Genomic DNA, 22,143 nt, shown 5'->3' with positions numbered 1-22,143 from the left:
TCCACTCACAAGGCTTTGGTCAGCCTGAGGTTATAGTAGAATACACTTGCCCAAGATGCTATATATATATATATATATATATCAGATGTATAACCTGAGGAGGTCAGTGATTCCAACCCCATCAATGCTCTCTATTGAAACATTGAACAATGGATCACTTTCTTTCTTCACCCAGAAAGAATGGTCAGGGACCAGGATTGACTCTCTGGCATTCCTGATATCAGACTTATTGTATATACATAACTTTTTTTTCTAATCTTTCACCATGCTTGACTGCTAAATCTACAGCTTTTTTTTTTTTCATTCTCTCCCTGTTTATTTTCTCTTATTCCTCTCTGTTGAAGAGCATAGACTCGAAACGTAAAAGAACTTTTCATTTTCCGGAGTGTCAGACTAATACACCTGCTTGTTGTTCATACACCTGTCTTCGTCTTTTGTTTTTCTATAAATTTCAACTATGTGCTTGCGTGTGTGTGTGTGTGTGTGTGTGTGTGTGTGTGTGTATATAATATATACATATTTATAATACATATTGTTCAAATCAAGATGATCACACTCTGAAAATTGTTTTGTATGACCAACAAGTAGAGGGATTCTGTGATAAAAGATGACCCCTATTAGGGCATAAGGACAAGTTGAAATCACTAACGTCTTGGGTTTATATATTGTCTAGGATGGATCAATATGGCCTAAAGAGTGTTGTGATGCATCTAAAGAATTTGAGCTGAAAAAAAACTGAACAATATCCTGCAATCAACAGGCACATTTGCCCAATCACAGGTGAAACCAAAACCTTAATTGGCCCCATTGTAACTTCATTGTAAAATCCATACCTGGACTTAAATTACATTCAAAAATCAGGTGTGGTGTTTGTCTTTTTCTTTTTTTTACAGTCTTTCCTTCAAACCCTCCTATGTGGAAATCAATGGGCGTGACCTAAAACCCAGGTGGTTGTGAAACAGGTGTCTTAAGCCCACAGTCACACCTGTGTCTGTTGTAAAACAGGATCAAATGAAGATGAAACAGAAAACTTGGAAAACAAAACTAAATAACAGAGAAAAACCTCCCCATGGTTACTATTCATATTTCTTTATTACCTACAAGGGGCTAGACACAGAGGGGACAAACAAGAAAAGACAAACGGATTTAGTCAATTATATTGACCCCAGTGTGTAACTGGTACTTATTTAATCGACCCCGAAAGGATGAAAGGCAAAGTCAACCGCAGCAGAATTTGAACTCAGAACGTAGTGGCAGACGAAAAACGGCTACGCATTTCGCCTGGCGTGCTAACGATTCTGCCAGCTCGCCGCCTTTCGTTACTATTCTCCATGGTTACTATTCTGCAAGAGTGGACAACAGAGCCAATTTCTAATACTGATTTCAAGTTTTGGCACAAGGCCGGCAATAAAGGAGGAGGGGTAAATCAGTTACATTGACCTCAGTGCTTAACTACAACAAAGGATGAAATGCAAAGTTGACTTGTTTGACTAAACCCTTGGAGGCCACCACGGGTCCCAGCATGACTGCAGTCCAATGACAGAGAAAAGCAAAAGATAAAAAAAAAAGACAAACATTTTTGTTTGATTTTAATCCCTGCCACCCCCACCCCCACCACTATCATCATCACCACCATCAACAACAACATCAATCTTCTACCACTCACCGGAATTTGAACCTGTGACCTACAAGTAGCAGGTAGCCTTGTACCTTTGACAACAGGCTGTCAGATCTCATCTAGAAGGTCTTGGTTGACCCTGCACTGGAACTGAACTCAAAACCAAGTTTTTTAAGAGGAGACATTATCATAGCTACCACCACCACCACCCAGCATCATCACCACTACCACCACCAGGAACATCCCCACCCCTGCATCACCACCACCACCACCCAGCATCATCACCACTACCACCACCAGGAACACCCCCACCCCTGCATCACCACCACCACCACCACCACCTCAGTCCCATCCTATCTGTCTGGTTCTCTTACTTTCAATGCAGCTACCCATCCCAGCCCCCTTTCTTTCACTTCCCTTACTCTGACTATTGCCACAGTAGCAGTAGGATAGGAGGGGGACACCCCCAACCCTTTTCAGCAAACATCCAACTCCACCCTCCACCACCTCTATACCATACATCCCACCCAACACTCCTCTACACCACCTTATCCACCACAAATACAACTTCCAAAGGAGGAGGAGGAAGAGGAGGAAGGGGAGGAGGAGAGAGAATTAGCAGGGGTAATATGTAATTACTGGGAATTTTACTAAACAGTTGACTGACAGTTTGTTTGTTGTGTACAGTCCTTGCTTATGTTTATAGTATGGGGTCATTAGGAGTGTATACAACACTGGTGAGGAGGGGGAGAATTACCAAACTATGCCATCATCATCATCACCACCAACACCCACATCACTACCGTCATTATCATCACCATAATCATTGCCATCATTATTATCATTTCATCATCATCATCATCATCATCGTCGTTTACTGTCCGTTTTCCATGCTGGCATGGGTTGGACTGCTTGACAAGGAGATGGCCAGCCAGGGAGTTGTCCAGACTCCATTTGATGGTTTTGACTTGGTTTCGACGGCTAGATGCCCTTCCTAATGCCAACCACTTAACACAGTGTGCTGAGTGCTTTTTACATGCCACCAACACAGGTACACTGACTCAGCACCTGTGCAGGTGTATTTTATGTGGCACTACATGCCACCAACACAGGTACACTGACTCAGCACCTGTGCAGGTGTGTTTTATGTGGCACAAACACCCGCAAAGACATACCTGTATGGATGGAAAACTGTTATTTTAATTAGCTTGACCACATCTTCTCTAGCCCAGCAAATCCACACACACACACACATAGTAGAGGGTTGTTACTAATGTATATATACAGTAAAGGGGCCATTGCAAATGTCTGTGTATATCTGTTATTAAGTTTAAATTTATAGAAAAACAAACACGAAAACAGGTGTAGGAGCAAGCAAGTGTATTAGTTTGATGCTCAGGAAAAATGGGAAAGTCGTTTACATTTCGAGTCTATGCTCTTCAACAGAAAGGAATAAGAGGAAACAAACACTTTTAGAAGAAGATGCTTCTTTCCCCCTCACCAAAGTGAATGGAGCTGTGGTTCCATTTACAAACACACACATTATATATATATATATATACACAACGGGCTTCTTTCAGTTTCCGTCTACCAAATCTACTCACAAGGCTTTGGTCGGCCTGAGGCTATAGTAGAAAACATTTGCCCAAGGTGCCACGCAGTAAAACTGAACCCGGAACCATGTGGTTCGTAAGGAAGTTACTTACCACACAGCCACTCCTGCGCTTATAAAAAATGTAGGCTTTCAATCCCGCATGTGACTCGAACCCACATCCCTTTGTTAATGTAAGTCTGTTATCAGTATTACACCAGCGAATATATATATACTCTTTTTTTTTACTCTTTTATTTGTTTGTCATTTGACTGTGGCCATGCTGGAGCCCCACCTTTAGTCGAGCAAATCGACCCCAGGACTTATTCTTTGTAAGCTTAGTACTTATTCTATCAGTCTCTTTTGCTGAACCGCTAAGTTACGGGAACGTAAACACACCAGCATCGGTGATAAAGCGATGTTGAGGGGGACAAACACAAACACACACACATACATAAAATATATATATATATATATGATATATATATATATATATGATGGGCTTCTTTCAGTTTCCGTCTACCAAATCTACTCACAAGGCTTTGGTCGGCCTGAGGCTATAGTAGAAAACATTTGCCCAAGGTGCCACGCAGTAAAACTGAACCCGGAACCATGTGGTTCGTAAGGAAGTTACTTACCACACAGCCACTCCTACGCCTATATATACACACACACACACACACACACATACAACTACAGCATATACATTTCATTAACAAAATAAACAGGCCTTAATAACTTACAGATGTTTTGTAAACAATAGCAACAGTGTACCATTCGAAAATAGAACAACTTGGAGAAAGAATTCTTTGTGGAATTAAACAAGAACTGATGACAAACTAGTGAGATAGCTGGATCCCATAATGTAACTGACCCTAGATTAGAAAGATAACTATCCCACAATGCAATGGACGTAGCACAATGGACCTACCTCCACCACTGCTAGCCACAACCATAGATACTGTAGTGAGTGACCACAGCATGTATTGTTGAGTGAACAAACACAGGACTGTGGCTGACCACTCAACAAGGACAAAGCCAGACATGAATGGAGAATTATTGACCCAAGGAAATACCAGTTTATTTTCTTCTCTTCACTACGTTGCCTCTCCTTCCAATTTTATTTGAGATTTCAGAGTGACAACAAATTAGAGGCACGCTTTCAAATGTTGAGTTGTCTCCCTTGTTTGTATTTGGTTTCCTTAATCCCTGTTCACTAATGTTTACCTCGTCTAAACATGCACATCACGTGATCAACCAGATTATTGGATGTTATACATCACTGGTCACAATACGCTTTGCATAGTTTTAGCCTTCAAATGATGCCACCCCACTGACTAGGCAAGCAGGCCAACATCCCTCCTGATCGGAAGGCTATTCTCTCGCAAGGTTAATCCTTTCGCAGCAGCGTGAAATGAAGGGCCTTGTTCAAGAACACAATGTGCATATATAGACTTGATAAATTAAGCTTATAATGCTCTTGGCACATAAAGTAAAGGGGTTGGCATCAGGAAGGGCACCAAGCTGTAGAAAGCAGGGCAAAATGAAATGCACAAACACGTGTCAGTGAGGGCAGACATTCCTATTAGGAGGGAACTTGGAGTGCAACAACCTATTTCTTTATTATCCACAAGGGGCTAAACACAGAGGGGACAAACAAAGACAGACATGGGTATTAAGTCGATTACATCGACCCCAGTGCGTAACTGGTACTTAATTTATCGACCCTGAAAGGATGAAAGGCAAAGTCGACCTCGGTGGAATTTGAACTCAGAACATAACAGCAGAGGAAATACCGCTAAGCATTTCGCCTGGCGTGTTTAACGTTTCTGGAGTGCAACAACCTGTCCAACCCATGCCAGCATGGAAAGCAGACATGATGATGATGATGGTGGTGGTGATGATGATGATGATGATGGTGGTGGTGGTGGTGATGATGATGATGGTGGTGGTGATGATGATGATGATGGTGGTGGTGGTGATGATGATGATGGTGGCGGTGGTGATGATGATGATGGTGGTGGTGGTGATGATGATGATGATGATGGTGGTGGTGATGATGATGATGATGATGGTGGTGGTGATGATGATGATGATGGTGGTGGTGGTGGTGATGATGATGATGGTGGTGATGATGATGATGATGGTGGTGGTGGTGATGATGATGATGGTGATGGTGGTGATGATGATGATGGTGGTGGTGGTGATGATGATGATGATGATGGTGGTGGTGATGATGATGATGATGGTGGTGGTGATGATGATGATGATGATGATGGTGTGGTGGTGGTGATGATGATGATGGTGGTGGTGATGATGATGATGATGGTGGTGGTGGTGATGATGATGATGGTGGTGGTGGTGATGATGATGATGATGGTGGTGGTGATGATGATGATGATGATGGTGGTGGTGATGATGATGATGATGGTGGTGGTGGTGGTGATGATGATGATGGTGGTGGTGGTGATGATGATGATGGTGGTGGTGATGATGATGATGATGGTGGTGGATGATGATGATGATGATGGTGGTGGTGATGATGATGATGATGATGGTGGTGGTGATGATGATGATGATGGTGGTGGTGGTGAAGTGATGATGATGATGGTGGTGGTGATGATGATGATGATGGTGTGGTGGTGATGATGATGATGATGATGATGATGATGATGATCACTATCATGTATGTTAGTGTTTGCATCACTTACTACAACATAATCATGCTGGACCTCCTCAAACGAAAGTGGACCCTTAGTATTTTTTTTATTTTCATGGCTTAATTAGAGGTGAAGGGTGCCACTTATAGCGTAATTGAGGGCTTCCGGATCTGGGGGAGGGAAGAGGAAGTTATCCTCTGACTGAAATCCTGGAGTTCTTGAAATGCATCAGATTCTATTAAAGGGCTCAAGATTAGGGGACTTGAAAAAAATTTTAAATATAAAAATACACAAGCACAGGAATGGCTGTGTGGTAAGTAGCTTGCTTACCAACCACAGGGTCCCGGTTTCAGTCCCACTGTGTGACACCTTGGGCAAGTGTCTTCTACTATAGCCCCGGGCTGACCAAAGCCTTGTGAGAGGTAATTACCGGACGATTTCTGTTCGAGTCCCTCCGTTTTAATTCGTAGTGGAAATGCGACCGATATCACAAAGAGGCTTTCAAGTGTTGTATAAATTTTACAATTGAAAAATTTACTATATTTTGTACATACAAGTATACCGGCCTGTGGGTGCAATTGCGCCCGTGGGTGGGGGTTTCCCCACCCCTGCTTTACATCGTATACACAGAGGCAGAGAGTAAAAGAGATATAGAGCGATTTTGCAGAGATGTGCTATTATTTCTGAACAGCATAAATCTCTTTTCTTATTTACTTATTTTAGTCATCAGACTGCGGCCATGCTAGGGCACTGCCTTACATTTTTTAGCCGAATGAATTGACTCCAATTTTAAGCCTGGTACTTACTCTAGTGGTCTCTTTTGCCAAACCGCTAAGTTACAGGGACACAAACACACCAACAGCAGCTGTTAGGCAGTGGTGGCAAGACAAACACAAGACACACACACACATATACGATGGGCTTCTTTCAGTTTCCGTCTACCAAATCCACTCACAAGGCTTTGGTTTGGTTGAGGCTATAGTAGAAGACACTTGCCCAAGGTGCCACAAGGTTCAACCCGGAACCATGTGGTTCTTAAGCAAGCTACTTACCACACAACAGCTCCTATGCCTATAAAGTTTTTTCAAATGTTATTTATTTACATTTCCAAATGAGTTGTCAGTTTGCAAATTATTTTTATTTGTGTGTATATATATATATACACACACACACACGCCCCATCACAGCACATTGCTGTACTCAAGACCTGCCCTTCACAACAGAATTGAGATCCTAAAACCAAGGTGCCACATAAAAAGCACCCAGTACACTCTGTGGAGTGGCTGGCATTGTGAAGGGCACCTAGCTGGTGTGACCCCTGGTTTTACCTGTCCCTGTCAAGTTGTTCAACTTATACCATCATGGAAAACAGATGTTAAATGATGATGATGATGATGATGATGATGATTAACATTCTTTCTGGAAAAAAAACCCACAATTTTATAATGAAACTTTTCACAGATAGGTTTTTAACGGTGTAGATTGTGATTATGGTGTTAAAATTTAGAAAAACAATTGCAAATATTGATTTCTGAATTCTGGCACAAGGCCAGCAAATTTTAGGGAAGGGTGCAAGTCGTTTATATCAACCCCAGTACTCAACTGGTACCTATTCTCCTAAATCCAAAGGGATGAAAGGCAACGTTAACTTCGTTAGCATTTGAACTCAATGTACAAATAAGAAATTTGATTTCGTTACATTTTAAGATAAGAAACAGTTTTTTCTTCGGGAAATTAGTATTCATCATTTTGTATAAATATTAAAAATATTTTATTTTGTCTGGTGAGGGTCATTCTCTTTTAGTGCCTCATTATTTAACACACTCACAGGTTCGATTTCTGCTCACTTACTTATTTATTGATAAAAGTTAAATTAAAGTAAAGATTGTTTGCCAACATAACATGGCAGTCCTGGTTTAGGACGAATGTTGCTGTAATTTAGCCCCAGAAGACATAATCTCCAGCTGGCTAAACAGCACGATCTATGTCCTTGTATTTTCGAGCAAAGGCATTTAGCACCCCCACTCAGCTCAAAACAATATCTGTGTATCGCGATGCCCAGGTTATTTCCCTTCATCCGCTCAGAATAATTGTTTAGCTAGAGGTGACATTGCCAAATTCCTGTTCCAAATATATAGTTTTCAAAGTGACAACTAGTCACTGATATATAAAATTAAAAAATTACTATTTGTAAATCTCTCAACGAATGACATTCAGCAACAGTACTCTAGAGTAAGGATTATTTGCCAAGATAACATGGCAGTCCTGATTTAGGACGAATGTTGCTGTAATTTAGCCCCAGGAGACTTCGTCTCCAGCAGGATATGTGACACAATCTGTGTCCTTATATTTTCGAACAAGGCAACATTCATCCTAAACCAGGACTGCCATGTTATGTTGGCAAATAATCTTTACTCTCACGTGCTGTTGCTGAATATCTCTTGTTAAGAGATTTACAAATAGTAATTTTCAAAGTTCAATTATTAGGATTGTATGTCAGCCATATTTTCTGATATTAACCATGGTAACCAAAGTACATTTGCAAAGTTAGTCATCATAAAATGGATAGCACTTTAGTAATTAATAATTATACAAATAGGAATAATAATAATAATTCTTTTTAATTTTGGCACAAGGCCAACAATTTTGAGGGGAGGGGTGAGTTAGAAGGTTGCTCATATGGCAAAAGATTTTTTCTTACAAGTATACCAAATGTTAAAAATGATAGAAAATAAAAAAATAAAAGATATAAAATGATATAAAAAATAATAAAATACAAAAAATACAACAGCATGTGTGAAAAAAGAAGAAGAAAAAGGTGGCAAAGAAGGAAAGAAAGAACATGATGAAGGCAAAAAGTAGTTGAAACTGGTTGGGAGAAAGAGAGAGATTAGTCTACCAGGAATAAAAAAAAAGAAATACCTTAGGAGTAATCAAAACAGGTTGAGTTTTTGTCAAAGGATGACCTTTGAGAATCCTTAGATCTGAGGTCACCTTATTCACCCTTCACAGCTGGCACAGTGTACCCCCACCTAATCACACATCCACACAAACATAATGTGAAAATTTTTTAAAGGGACATATCATCTTTTAATTTATTAATTATTATTTTTACAGCTAATTATTTACCCTGGGTATTCAGGCCTTTTTCCTTCCTCATCAACTATTTTTGATTAAAGGTTTTCTTCAATTTTTATAATAAAATGATTTTAAACTGCAATTTATTATTTAATGCATATGGTTATTGAAAAAACCATTAGCTGAAAGGACCAATGAAACAAAACCATTTTCAAATGTCTATCTATCAAAGTAATTGTATATTTATGCATATAACTTTATCCTGCTCCATTCTAAACAAAACTGTCCGACGAACAGGAACATGAAACTCTGAGTAACAGTTTTTGTGATTTTTTGCTGCTTTTTAATAAAGTATATGTGTGTGTGTGTATTTATGTGTATGTATCTATGTATATATCTATTATATAAAATCCGTTCTGACTGTTTGTGTGTGTCTTCTAGGATCTCAGGCATCCTCCATCCGATTGCGCTCAAATTTGCTATGTAGATACCAACGATATGAGGGCGTGTATAAGTCTTGAAAAAATTACAAAAATCGATTCCAGGTGAGAATGCGATCGATAAAGCCGTGGGAACATGCATTTGTATGCGCAAGTACATCAGCTGTTGCAATCGATACTACGCGTATGTGATAAAAATGCACATGCAATTTGCACAAAAAAAAGGCTGGCTGGCTTCAAATAATGCCACAAAATGCAGTATATTTAAGAGCCCCCCAAAAAAATTTGGTTTAAATGTTTGACAACTCAGCACCATCCATTGGACAGGAGGTGTTTTGCTTGCTTGCATGCATGCATGCGTGCGTGCATACGTACGTACGTACATACATACATACATACATACATACATACATACATATAATCAAGATTAATCAGCCGAAATTGCGAGGATGATCCGGTTCTTGACTGAAGATTAGAGGCTTCGAATGACCTGTCGTTTTTTTGTGTCGTCTATTTGAATGTTTTGCATTCTTGTCCCATTTTGTATTTTTATACATATATATACATGTGTGTATAGATATGTAGTGTATGCGTATACAATTAATAAAAAGACTTTTCCAGATGGTGTTATTGAGTTAGTCATGGCTTGGGCCGATAATGGCCAAAATCAATCTAAATTATATATGTATATGTATATTTGTGTGCACATGTACGTAGGTACACATGGAGACGTGTATGTCTGTGTATGGGTGTATGTGCAAATGTATGTATGCATGTGGGGTATGTATATGCAGGTGTGGATGTATATATACAAGGATGTATGTGTATGTATGTGTGTGTGTGTGTTTATGTGATTAGTTGGGGGGCACACTGTGCCAGCTGTGAAGGATGAATAAGGTGACCTCAGATCTGAGGATTCACAAAGGTCATCCTTTGACAAGAACTCAACATGTTTTGGCCACTCCTATGGTATTTCTTTTCTTTATTCCTGGTAGACTTATCTCTCTTCTCCCAACCAGTTTCAACTAGTTTTTGGCATCTTTCTCTTGCTCTTCTTCATGTTTTTTCCCCTTCTTTTTCACCTTTTTCTTTTTCTCCTTTTCTTCTTTCCTCACTTTTTATATTCTTTTATTATTTTTTATATTCTTTATTTGCATACTTGTTTGAAAAGCTGGAAACTCAGAGTAACTGCAAACATCCTTAAAATAAAAATTATCCCCACCAAAAGCCATCTCCACTCATTTTTTCAAATATATTCTTCTGTATTAAGGACTTATTATTCTACTATATATATAATATATATATACACATATACCCCCACACCACTCTGCACACATCCACGTCACTAGCCCCTATCCACATGCACACACTCTCATACACACACACACACGCACCTTCATTTTGGGATCACCAGTACTTTATTATCTCCCCTTTCTAACCATGATTGACAGCTAAATCCACAAGTCTTTTATTATTCTCTCTCTCTGTTTATTTCCTGGTGTTCCTCTGTTGAGGAGCATAGGCTTGAAACAAAAGACTTTCTCACTTTCCCAAGCACCAAACTAATACACCTGCTTGTTGTTTATACACCTGTATTTGTCTTTTGTTTTTCTGTAAATTTCAACTATGTATATATATATATACACACACACATACAGACATATTTATATAGTGAAAGGCATGTAGCCTAGTGGTTAGGCTTTTGCACTCACAATCCCTCAATTGTGGGTTCAATTCCCATACTGGGCAGCACATTGTGTTCTTGAACAAAACACTTCATTTCACATTGCTCCAGTTCCCCCTCTCGCACAAGGGGGTGGAGTGTTGACCCGCTTGCCAAGCCAGCAGGGGGGAGGGGTAGAGACACTTGAAGGCTAAAACAATGATGATGATGATGATAATTTTAGCACAAAGCCAGCAGTTTCTGGGCAGGAGGTGACTACATCAACCCCAGTGCTCCTTTCTGGACCCCAGGAAAGGATGAAAGGGGAGTTTTAACTCCAGAAATAATAATGATAATAGTAACACATGTGAGTACACACACACACACACCTGATTATAATGAAAACCCTAGAATTTGATTGGCAACAAAGCTCAGGGATTTTTTTTTCTTTATCTTTAGCTACTCCCCTCCAGCAACTGCTTGAACTTTCTGAGATAAGTAACCCCATTCCCACCCTAAAAGGGCAGTGAAGAATTGAGATAGGGTAGATAGGTAAGTAGGGAGGTAGGTAGGAAAAGAAAAAAGAAAAAAATACACTTTACATAGACACACCATGTGTCAGGCCTTGTATGTAGGTCACTGAAAATACTTGAGGTCTGTAGAACTAGAACTGGGGGAGTAGTAGGAGGTCTCCACACACACACACACACCAAACAATAACAACAAAGCAAAAGTATTCATAAAGCCAGAGATATGTCAGACTGGCTTTCGTTAACCTCATTGTTAATTAAATACCACTCAAGCAAGTATTTCACGCTTGACTTAATCCTAAGGAGTGCTCACCTATGCACAGGAAAACCTTTGCTCTCAGCTTAATTCATTATGCCAGTATGTAAATTTACAGAACTGTCCAACCCATATGAGCCAAGAACAATTGATGACTCAAATCTCAGAAACAATGAGGAATTAAACATAAACAGCAACATTATTGCATTGAACATCACAATATAGATCAGATCAGAGTATTAGAAGTTGTTAAACACCACTGGTCACAATGCACTTCCAATTCCATTTTGATTGCACCATTCCTTTCCACCTTGACCCAAATTGCTTAAATAGATCAACTTCCCATCATCGTAGAGGCCTTCTATGTGGCCTTTCCCGATCACCTGGATGCCATTCGTAGACTGCACAAGTCCACCTGCTGTCTGTGAACCTTGTGACATGTCCAGCCCAGCAGAACTCATGCTTTTGGTACTCTGCAATCACACTCTCTTTACTCTTTTACTTGTTTCAGTCATTTGACTGCGGCCATGCTGGAGCACCGCCTTTAATCGAGCAACTCGACCCCGGGACTTATTCTTTTTGTAAGCCCAGTACTTATTCTATCGGTCTCTTTTGCCAAACCACTAAGTAACGGGGACATAAACACACCTGCATCGGTTGTCAAGCAATGCTAGGGGGACAAACACAGACACACAAACAAACACACATACATATATATATATATACATATATACGACAGGCTTCTTTCAGTTTCCGTCTACCAAATCCTCTCACAAGGCATTGGTCGGCCCGAGGCTATAGCAGAAGACACTTGCCCAAGATGCCACGCAGTGGGACTGAACCCGGAACCATGTGGTTGGTTAGCAAGCTACTTACCACACAGCCACTCCTGCGCCACACTGATCTGTTCTCGATGTTGAATATAGACTAACCCTAACTGTAACCCTTATTTCTTTATTGCCCACAAGGGGCTAAACATAGAGAGGACACACAAGGACAGACAAGGAGATTAAGTCGATTACATTGACCCCAGTGCTTAACTGGTACTTAATTTATCGACCCCAAAAGGATGAAGGGCAAAGTCGACCTCGGCGGAATTTGACCCGTTTTGGTAATTTGACTGTGGCCATGCTGGAGCACTGCCTTTAGGCGAACAAAACGACCATGGGACTTATTCTTCATAAGCCTAGTACTTATTCTATCGGTGACACTCATTGTGTTCTTTATTAAGCTGATCTTAGGAACATAAATTAACACAAGATTTCAATGGAAGATTTTAATTTAGATCACTTTTAAACAGAAAATGCTGGCAATCTTTCGGTACAAGTACCATAACTGCCAGTTGCTGTTTGTTTACATTTGTAGAAGAAGATCGTCACTTTCCGTAAAGTTTTTTTTTTTTTTATATGTGGGGGTTAGGGTTAAGGTTAAGGGTGGGGGGAAGGGTTTCTTTTTTCTTCAGAAATGTAAATAAACCCATGTGGGTTTATGATTGGCAGTTATGGTACTTGTACCGAAAGATCGCCAAAATGCATATCACAGAACCAGGAACAGTCTCAGACAGGTTGATATTAAATTGGTTAATTCTTTTGTTACTATATTTCTGTTGAAAATACATTTGCTGTTATTTCAACTAATTTTTAAAATAATGAAGAATTTAGTAAAATAACTGTCATTAACCCTTTCGTTACCATATTTCTGTTAAAATACAGTGCTTTGGTTTCAATTAATTTTTAAAATAACGAAGAATTTAGTAAATCAATTTTGCCATTATTGCTGCTGTTTGGAATAAAGATTAACATAAAATTTTGAGGGCAAGTTTTAATTCAGATCACTAAAACAGAGAGGGTTTACAACATCGAACAAGGGTCAGTTTCAGGCAGATTGACATCAAAAGGGTTTTAAGCTGGTGTCTGGAATGTGAATTAACATGAAATTTAGAGGGAAGGCTTTAATTCTTTGGTATTTAAACTGGCCATATCTGGTCCCAAATATTCTACCTGTGTTATGTTCAAACTAGCTACATCTGACCTCTCACACCTACCCTACAATGTCATTCTGACCATAAATAATCCCATTATTGAAAAGCTACGAGATAATGCATGATTAATTCAGAATGATGTGAATAAAAAAACTTTATATTTGAGTAATATGAATGCTAGTGGAGACGCAATGGTCCAGTGGTTAGGGCAGCAGACTCACGGTCGGAGGATCGCGGTTTCGATTCCCAGACTTGGCGTTGTGTGTGTTAATTGAGTGAAAACACCCAAAAGCTCCACAAGGCTCCGGCAGGGGGTGGTGGTGACCTCTGCTGTACTCTTTTGCCACAATTTTCTCACACTCTCTCTTCCTGTTTCTTGAGTAACGCTGTGATGGACTGGCATCCCGTCCAGCTGTGGGGGGGGGGGGAACACATACGCCACAGAAACCAGGAAACCGGGCCCGTGAGCCTGGCTAGGTTTGAAAAGGGCGAAAAAAGAAATATATATGAATGCTAAAGGGTGAAAACAGAAAGTTTGTCTCATAAAACACAGGAGAATTTCAGGTAAGTTTGTCATAAAAAGGGGTAAAAATGGTGCATCAGGTCTGCAAAGAAACAGAACTGAAGATAACAAGAACATTGTGGCAATTTTTCAGTCGCCTTACCAGCACTCGAGCCCCGTACTAGTAGGGTATTAAGAGCACCATCCGAGCATGATCATTGCCAGAGCGGCTATCTGGCCTCCGCGCTGGTGGCACATAAAAGACACCATTCGAGCATGATCATTACCAGCATCACCTTACTGGCACCTGTGCCGGTGGCATGCGTAAAAGATTCGAGCGAGGTCGTTGCCAGTACCGCCCGACTGGCACGTAAAAGTACCCACTACACTCTCGGAGTGGTTGGCATTAGGAAGGGCATCCAGCTGTAGAAACTCTGCCAGATTAGATTGGAGCCTGGTGCAGCCATCTGGTTTGCCAGCCCTCAGTCAAAATTGTCCAACCCATGCTAGCATGGAAAGCGGACGTTAAACGTTGGTGATGATGAGGAATGTTGATTATTTAAAAATAACTGTCAGGCCTGGTGTGATCTGGAGACCAGTCTTGTCTAAAGGGAAAATAATTGATGCTGTTAACCATCAGGAAATTAGTCAGAAAGAACAATATTGGCAGCAAATCTAGCAATGCTTGGTGTTTCTGGTCAGAGTTTGTCTGATACGAATGGAAAGTCGTAAAGTGATAGCAATGGGAATAGTTTCCACATTTTGTAGAATCTTTTATCCATTCTTTTTTTGTTTTTTTCATCCCATTCTGAATAAACAAGACTTGGAGAATCGATGGTTCACCACCAGGGAAAGATTATTGACAATGAGTTTATACCAGTTGTAGCAGATATTGTTTGAGAAATGAATTTTAACACATACAAACTTGGTGAAATTCAAAACTATTCAATTATTCTGGTCTGCACACCTGATGTGAGTAAATATGACAAAGAATGTGTTCATAATGAGACAAAACCATTGGGAATAAGGTGTATGAGACTAAAGGTATCACAAGAGAACATCATTTCTTGAGATTTGTTCTGCTAAAAGAGAGAACAACGGGTACCTTTATGACAGAAATTCCTCCAGGATAAGAAGACTTGTTACCAGAATTGAGAGTTTGTGGGATCAAGACTGATGATTATAATAATAATTATTTCAAATTTCTGCCAAAAGGGCAACTTGGGGAAGAGTGGGGGGTTGTCGATTACATCAACCCCAGTGTTCAACTGATACTTATTTTCTCAACCCCAAAAGGATGAAAGGCAAAGTCGACCTTGATGGAATTTGAACTCAGAACGTAGCAACAGGTGAAATACCTATTTCTTTACTACCCACAAGGGGCTAAACACAGAGAGGACAAACAAGGATAGACAAACGGATTAAGTCGATTATATTCACCCCAGTGCGTAACTGGTACTTAAGTTATCGACCCCGAAAGGATGAAAGGCAAAGTCGACCTCGGTGGAATTTGAACTCAGAACGTAGCGGCAGACGAAATACCTATTTCTTTACTATCTACAAGGGGCTAAACACAGAGAGGACAAACAAGGACAGACAAACGGATTAAGTCGATTATATGGACCCCAGTGTGTAACTGGTACTTAATTTATCGACCTCGAAAGGATGAAAGGCAAAGTCGACCTCGGTGGAATTTGAACTCAGAACGTAGCGGCAGACGAAATACCTATTTCTTTACTATCTACAAGGGACTAAACACAGAGGGGACAAGCAAGGACAGACAAACGGATTAAGTCGATTACATCGACCCCAGTGCGATGAAAGGCAAAGTCGACCTCGGTGGAATTTGAACTCACAACGTAGCAACAGGTGAAATACCACTAAGCATTCATCCAGCGTGCTAACGATTCTGCCAGCTTACCATCTTGGTGGTTAGAATAATAATAATGGGAAATTACATTAAGTACAATGTTACCAATACATACCATAAAATGGGGACTATTCAACATAGGGGCCAGATTTTTAATCCTGGTTATGCATTCTTCCTTCTAGATTCCAAATATTTTCAACCCTTTAGCATTTAAACTGGTTATATCTGGCCTAAATATTCTACCTGCTTTGTATTCAAACCAGCTAGGTCTGGCCTCTCACACCTACCCTACAATATCATTTTAAAAGTACACAATCATGTCATTGAAATCTCAAGGCTACAAGAAAATGCATGATTAATTCAAAATAATGTGAATAAATAAGCATAATAATTTGAATATATATAAATATATACATTATGCACATGGCTCAGTGGTTAGGGTGTCGAGCTTACGATCATGAGGTTGTGAGCTCAAATACTGGACCGGGCTGCATGCTGTGTTCTTGAGCAAGACACTTTACTTCACATTGCTCCAGTTCACTCATCTGTAGAAATGAGTTGCGACGTCACAGGTGCCAAGCTGTATCGGCCCCTTTGCCTTTCATCCTTCATTATCATGGAACCCTGAAGCCCTAGACATTACTGTCTTGAATCCCAGGGACTAGTCACACAGCTTCCATGATGTGTAAGCGACCAAAGTTCACAACATATCCCCTTAAATCTGTTGCAGGGTCACCCATTCACAGCTGAGTGGACAGGAACAACATGAAGTGCCTGGTCTGGGAGTTGAAACCACAACCTTGTACTCATGAGCGCAACACCCTAACCTCTAGGCCACTGCCTTCACCATCCATTTTTATGGATTGACAAAATAGAGAACCAATCAAATACTGCAGTTAATAGTATCAGCTAACCCCTCCCCTCAAAATTGTTGGCCTTCTGCAAAATATTGCCCTTGACAGAGGTAAGAATAAGTTCCTTTCCAAGTCATATTAACTCATGGGGCCATTTTTCCCAGTTTCTATGGTGACTGTAGTCCCTTCCTGGGTGAGATACCAGCCCGTCACAGGTACTACTCATTTTTGTCATCTGGCTAGACTGGAGCAATGTGAAATGAAGTGTTTTGCTCAAGAACACAACACGTCGCCAAACTAGGGACCAAAACCACAATGTTAGGGTCGTGAGTGCAACACCCTTAACTGTTGAGCCAATTGCTCCCACCTTGACACAGGTAAGCACTCTATCGTATGTCAAAGGCGGCGAGGTGGCAGAAACGTTAGCACGCCGGGCGAAATGTGTAGCCGTATTTCGTCTGCCGTTACGTTCTGGGTTCAAATTCCGCCGAGGTCGACTTTGCCTTTCATCCTTTCGGGGTTGATAAATTAAGTACCAGTTACGCACTGGGGTCGATGTAATCGACTTAATCCGTTTGTCTGTCCTTGTTTGTCCCCTCTGTGTTTAGCCCCTTGTGGGTAGTAAAGAAATAGGTATTTCTTCTGCCGCTACGTTCTGAATTCAAATTCTGCCGAGGTCGATCTTGCCTTTCATCTTTTCGGGGTTGATAAATTAAGTACCAGTTATGCACTGGGGTCGATGTAATCGACTTAATCCGTTTGTCTGTCCTTGTTTTTCCCCTCTGTGTTTAGCCCCTTGTGGGTAGTAAGAAATATATCGCATGTCATTTACCTGACAATGGCTTCTACTTCAGACAAATATCAAGGAATTATTATTTATTCTTGCAATCAGAAATAAATTTAGAAATTTTCAAGTGTTCTGCTTTTCATTTCTTTTTATTTTTTCCTGCAAAGCATCTGCTTTTGAAAATTGAAATTAATCATTTTTTCCGCACAAGCCTTGCAAATACTGACGCGCAGATATTCTCTACATACATGTGTGTATGTGTACACGTGTATATATACACACACACACACACCTGTGTGACTTTAATATATTATCTGTTGTTGCCTCAGTTGTTTGATGCTGCTTAACAAGCTTATATATGTATATATACTTTATTTAAAGCAGCAGAAAATTCAACAAAACCTGTTACTCTGAGTTTCCCGTTGCCATTCATCGGATGAACGGGAAACTCAGAGTAATAGGTTTTGTTGAATTTTCTGCTGCTTTAAATAAAGCATATTACTCTACCACTGGTATTTGAGTACTCTTTTTTCCACCTTGTTTCACATTTATGTGTTTACTCCGGTATATATATATATATATATATATATATATATATATATATACATATACATACACAGACACACACACAAATATATATGTATGTATCACCAAACTTTTCTACTGCGTGATATTGCCCATTGCAGCATGGAACATCATCATCGTCGTTTAACGTCCGTTCTCCATGCTAGCATGGGTTGGACAAAATTAATGGGATCGTCCGGGATTCGAACCCGGGACCTCTCGCACCCTAAGCGAAAATCATTCCCCTAGACCAACGAGCCAACTAACATGGATGTTAAATAATGTTGATAATAGTATCAATCAATTATAATGTTTTAATATTCATTTCTACTCTAGGCACAAGAACCAAAATTTTGGGGGAGGGGGAGCCAGTCGATTAAATCGGCCCCAGTACGCTACTGGTACTTAATTTATCGACCCTGAAAGGATGAAAACCAAAGTCGACCTTGGCGGAATTTGAACCCAGAACGTAAAGATAGATGAAATACCACTAAGCATTTCGCTAGGTGTGCAAACATTTCTGCCAGCTCGCTGCCTTATAATGTTTTAATATTATCTCATATTGAGGTGGTGAACTGGCAGAATTGTTAGCACACTGGGCAAAATGCTTTGTGGAATTTTTCATCAGTCTTTACATTCTGAGTTCAAGTTCTGCCAAGGTCAACTTCGCCTTTTATCCTTTCAGGGTCAATAAAATAAGTATCAGTCGATGTAATCAACTCACCACTCCCCTGAAGTTACAGGTCATGTGCCCAAACTTGGAACCACTTTTATCCCATATTCTTTTCTACTCTAGGCACAAGGCCCGAAATTTTGGGGGGAGGGGGGGCAGTCGATTAGATCCACCCCAATATGCAATTGGTACTTAATTTATCGACCCTGAAAGGATGAAAGGCAAAGTCAACCTTGGCAGAATTTGAACTCAGAACGTAAAGACAGACAAAATACTGTTAAGCGCATTTCACTCGGCATGCTAATGGTTCTACCAGGTCACAGTCTTTACTACTCTAGGCACAGGGCTCGAATTTTTTTGGGGGTGAGGGGGACAGTCGATTAGATCCACCCCAGTATGTCGACCCTGAAAGGATGAAAGGCAAAATCAACCTTGGCAGAATTTGAACTCAGAATGTAAAGACAGACAAAATACTGTTAAGCGCATTTCGCCCAGCATGCTAACGGTTCTACCAGGTCGCAGTCTTTACTACTCTAGGCACAGGGCTCAAAATTTGGGGGGGGGGGGGCCAGTGGATGAGATTGACCCCAGTACACAACTGGTATTTAATTTATCGACCAAGAAAGGATGAAATGCAAAGTCGACCTTTACGGAATTTGAACTCAGAACGTAAAGACAGACAAAATACTGCTAAGTATTCTGCCCGGTGTGCTAACACTTTTGTTGAGTCAATGACAAATGACTGAGACCTTTGGCAACATGTTGTGCTTAAGAAGGAAGACCCATCAAGCCAAATCACTGTCGTGGCAGATACTGGTGTGATGCAACAGGCACCTGTGCCAGTGGCACGTAAAAGCACTCTTGGAGTGGATGGCATTAGGAAGGGCAACCGGCTGTAGAAACCATGCCAAATCAGACTGGAGTCTGGTGCAACCCTTCAGCTTACCAGCCCTGGTCAAACCATCCAACCCATGCCAGCATGGACAAATGGACGCTAAATGATGATGATGATGAGGAGGAGGAGGATAACAATTGTGTTATTCAATATTTTATAACAATCTCTAAAACTGCTTCATGAGCACATACAAAGTGCTGTATGGTTATGTCTACGTTTGTCCCCTACCACCACTAGACAACCAATGTTGGTGTGTTTACATCCCAGAAACTTAGCAGTTTGGCAAAAGAGATTGATAGAATAAGTACCAGGCTAAAAAACAATAAGTCCTGGGGCCAATTCATTTGACTTAAATTCTTCACGGTGGTGCCCCAACATGGCCACGGTCTAATGACTAAAATAAGCATGTGTGTGTCTTTGTGCCTGTATTTGCCCCCCACCACTGCTTAACAACCAGTGTTGGTGTGTTTATGTGCCCATAACTTAGTGGTTCAGCAAAAGGGGGTTCAATGGAATAAGTACTAAGTCCTAGGGTTGATTTGTTCCGACTAAAACCTTTGAAGGCGGTGCCCCAGCATGGCCACAATCAAATGACTGAAACAGGTAAAATGAGAAAAGAAATCATTGCAGAGCTGCTTGTTGTTTTAACCTTTTTTGCATTGAGATCAGATTCACATTGTTTAGAATTTAATCATACATTGTAGTGTAGGTGTGAGAGGCCTGATCTGGCCAGTGTGGACATGAAATGGGTCAAATATTTCAGCTGAATTCGGCCGGATTAAATGCTTAAGGGTTAAGGGGTGGATGATGGTTACAGTTTCCCTGTGTGGAATATTCGCTTCTACTCTAGGAACAAGGCTCGAAATTTTGGGAGAGGAGCCCAGTCGATTAGATCAACCCCAGTACACTACTGGTACTTAATTTATCAACCCTCAAAAGATAAAAGGCAAAGTCAACCTTGGCGGAATTTGAACTCAGAACGTAAAGACAGACGAATGCCAACTTGCTATTTTACGTGGGTGGAATATTAATCCTAAGATGATGGTATTAACCTTAAAAGATGTGCTCAGTGCAAATGTAGGTTGGTAGTCGAGAGAGAAGAGATGTTTTCTGTGTTACATTATACTATATGTAATATAATGGTTATCCTATTGTTTCATACAGTTTTACTATTGTTTGATGCAGTTTTAACATTGTTTGGTGAAGTTGAACCCTTTCGTTACTACATTTCTGTTGAGAAGCTCTGTGTTTCTTTCAATTAATTTTAAATATAACAAAGAATTTAGTAAAGTAACTTCGTTATCATTCAACTAGTGTTAGGAACATAAATTGTGACTAAGGTTTGGTGGAAGATTTTAATTCAAAACTTATGAAAACAAGAAATTTGTACTCAGAGCCAGAGGCAGTTACAGTCAGGTTGGTATCAAAAGGGTTAAAAATTGTTTCTCTACTATATATTTTAACCCTTTCGTTACTGTATTTCTGTTGAGATGCTCTGTGTTTCTTTCAATTAATTTTAAATATAACAAAGAATTTAGTAAAATAACTTAGTTATCATTCAGCTAGTGTTAGGAACATAAATTGTGACTAAGGTTTGGTGGAAGATTTTAATTCAAAACTTATGCAAACAAGACATTTGTACTACACAGCCAGAACCGGTTTCAGCCGGGTTGGTAACGAAAGGGTTAATATAATTTGATACAATTTTTATATGATTATCATCCTCATCCTCTAACACCAGCTTTCCATGCTGGCATGGGTTGGACAGTTTGACAGGAGCTGGACAGCCTGAGAGTTGCAACAGACTCCAACTGCTTGTTTTGGTATGGTTTCTATGGCTGGATACTCTTCCTAATGCCAACCACCTTAGAGTAGGTACTGGATGCTTTTTATGTGGCCCAACACAGGTGCTTTTTAAATATCGTTTGATACAGTTTTAATATTGATTAATAAAGTTTGATAGAAGTTTTGTATTAAGACAGTTTCATATTGTTTGAGACTATTAAATATTGTGTAATACGATTAGATTTTGTCTGATATAGTTAAATATTATTTGACACAGTTAAGTATTTTCTGGTACAGTTTGATAGTTAATATAACGATCCAAAATATAACACTTTGTTCAAAAATATTTAACCCTTTAGCATTCAGATTACTTTGTTAAATGTAATACTTTTTCAC

At 40.0% G+C, this 22,143-nt stretch overlaps 1 protein-coding gene and 1 non-coding gene across 3 annotated transcripts in view; both read right to left on the bottom strand.

Annotated features, from left to right (window-relative positions):
- Positions 1 to 22,143, bottom strand: part of LOC115218843 (zinc finger protein 2-like) — a 57,134-nt gene that overhangs the window by 28,978 nt on the left and 6,013 nt on the right. The window lies entirely within an intron of this gene.
- Trnap-agg lies at positions 18,583 to 18,654 on the bottom strand. Its single transcript has one exon. It is a non-coding gene; the product is annotated as a tRNA-Pro (tRNA).

The sequence above is a fragment of the Octopus sinensis genome, linkage group LG14 (assembly GCF_006345805.1).
Source record: "Octopus sinensis linkage group LG14, ASM634580v1, whole genome shotgun sequence".
NCBI classification, from domain to species: Eukaryota; Metazoa; Mollusca; class Cephalopoda; order Octopoda; family Octopodidae; genus Octopus; species Octopus sinensis.
The sequence above is the reverse complement of the archived record's forward strand: the minus strand, read 5'-3'. Positions and strand labels throughout refer to the sequence as shown.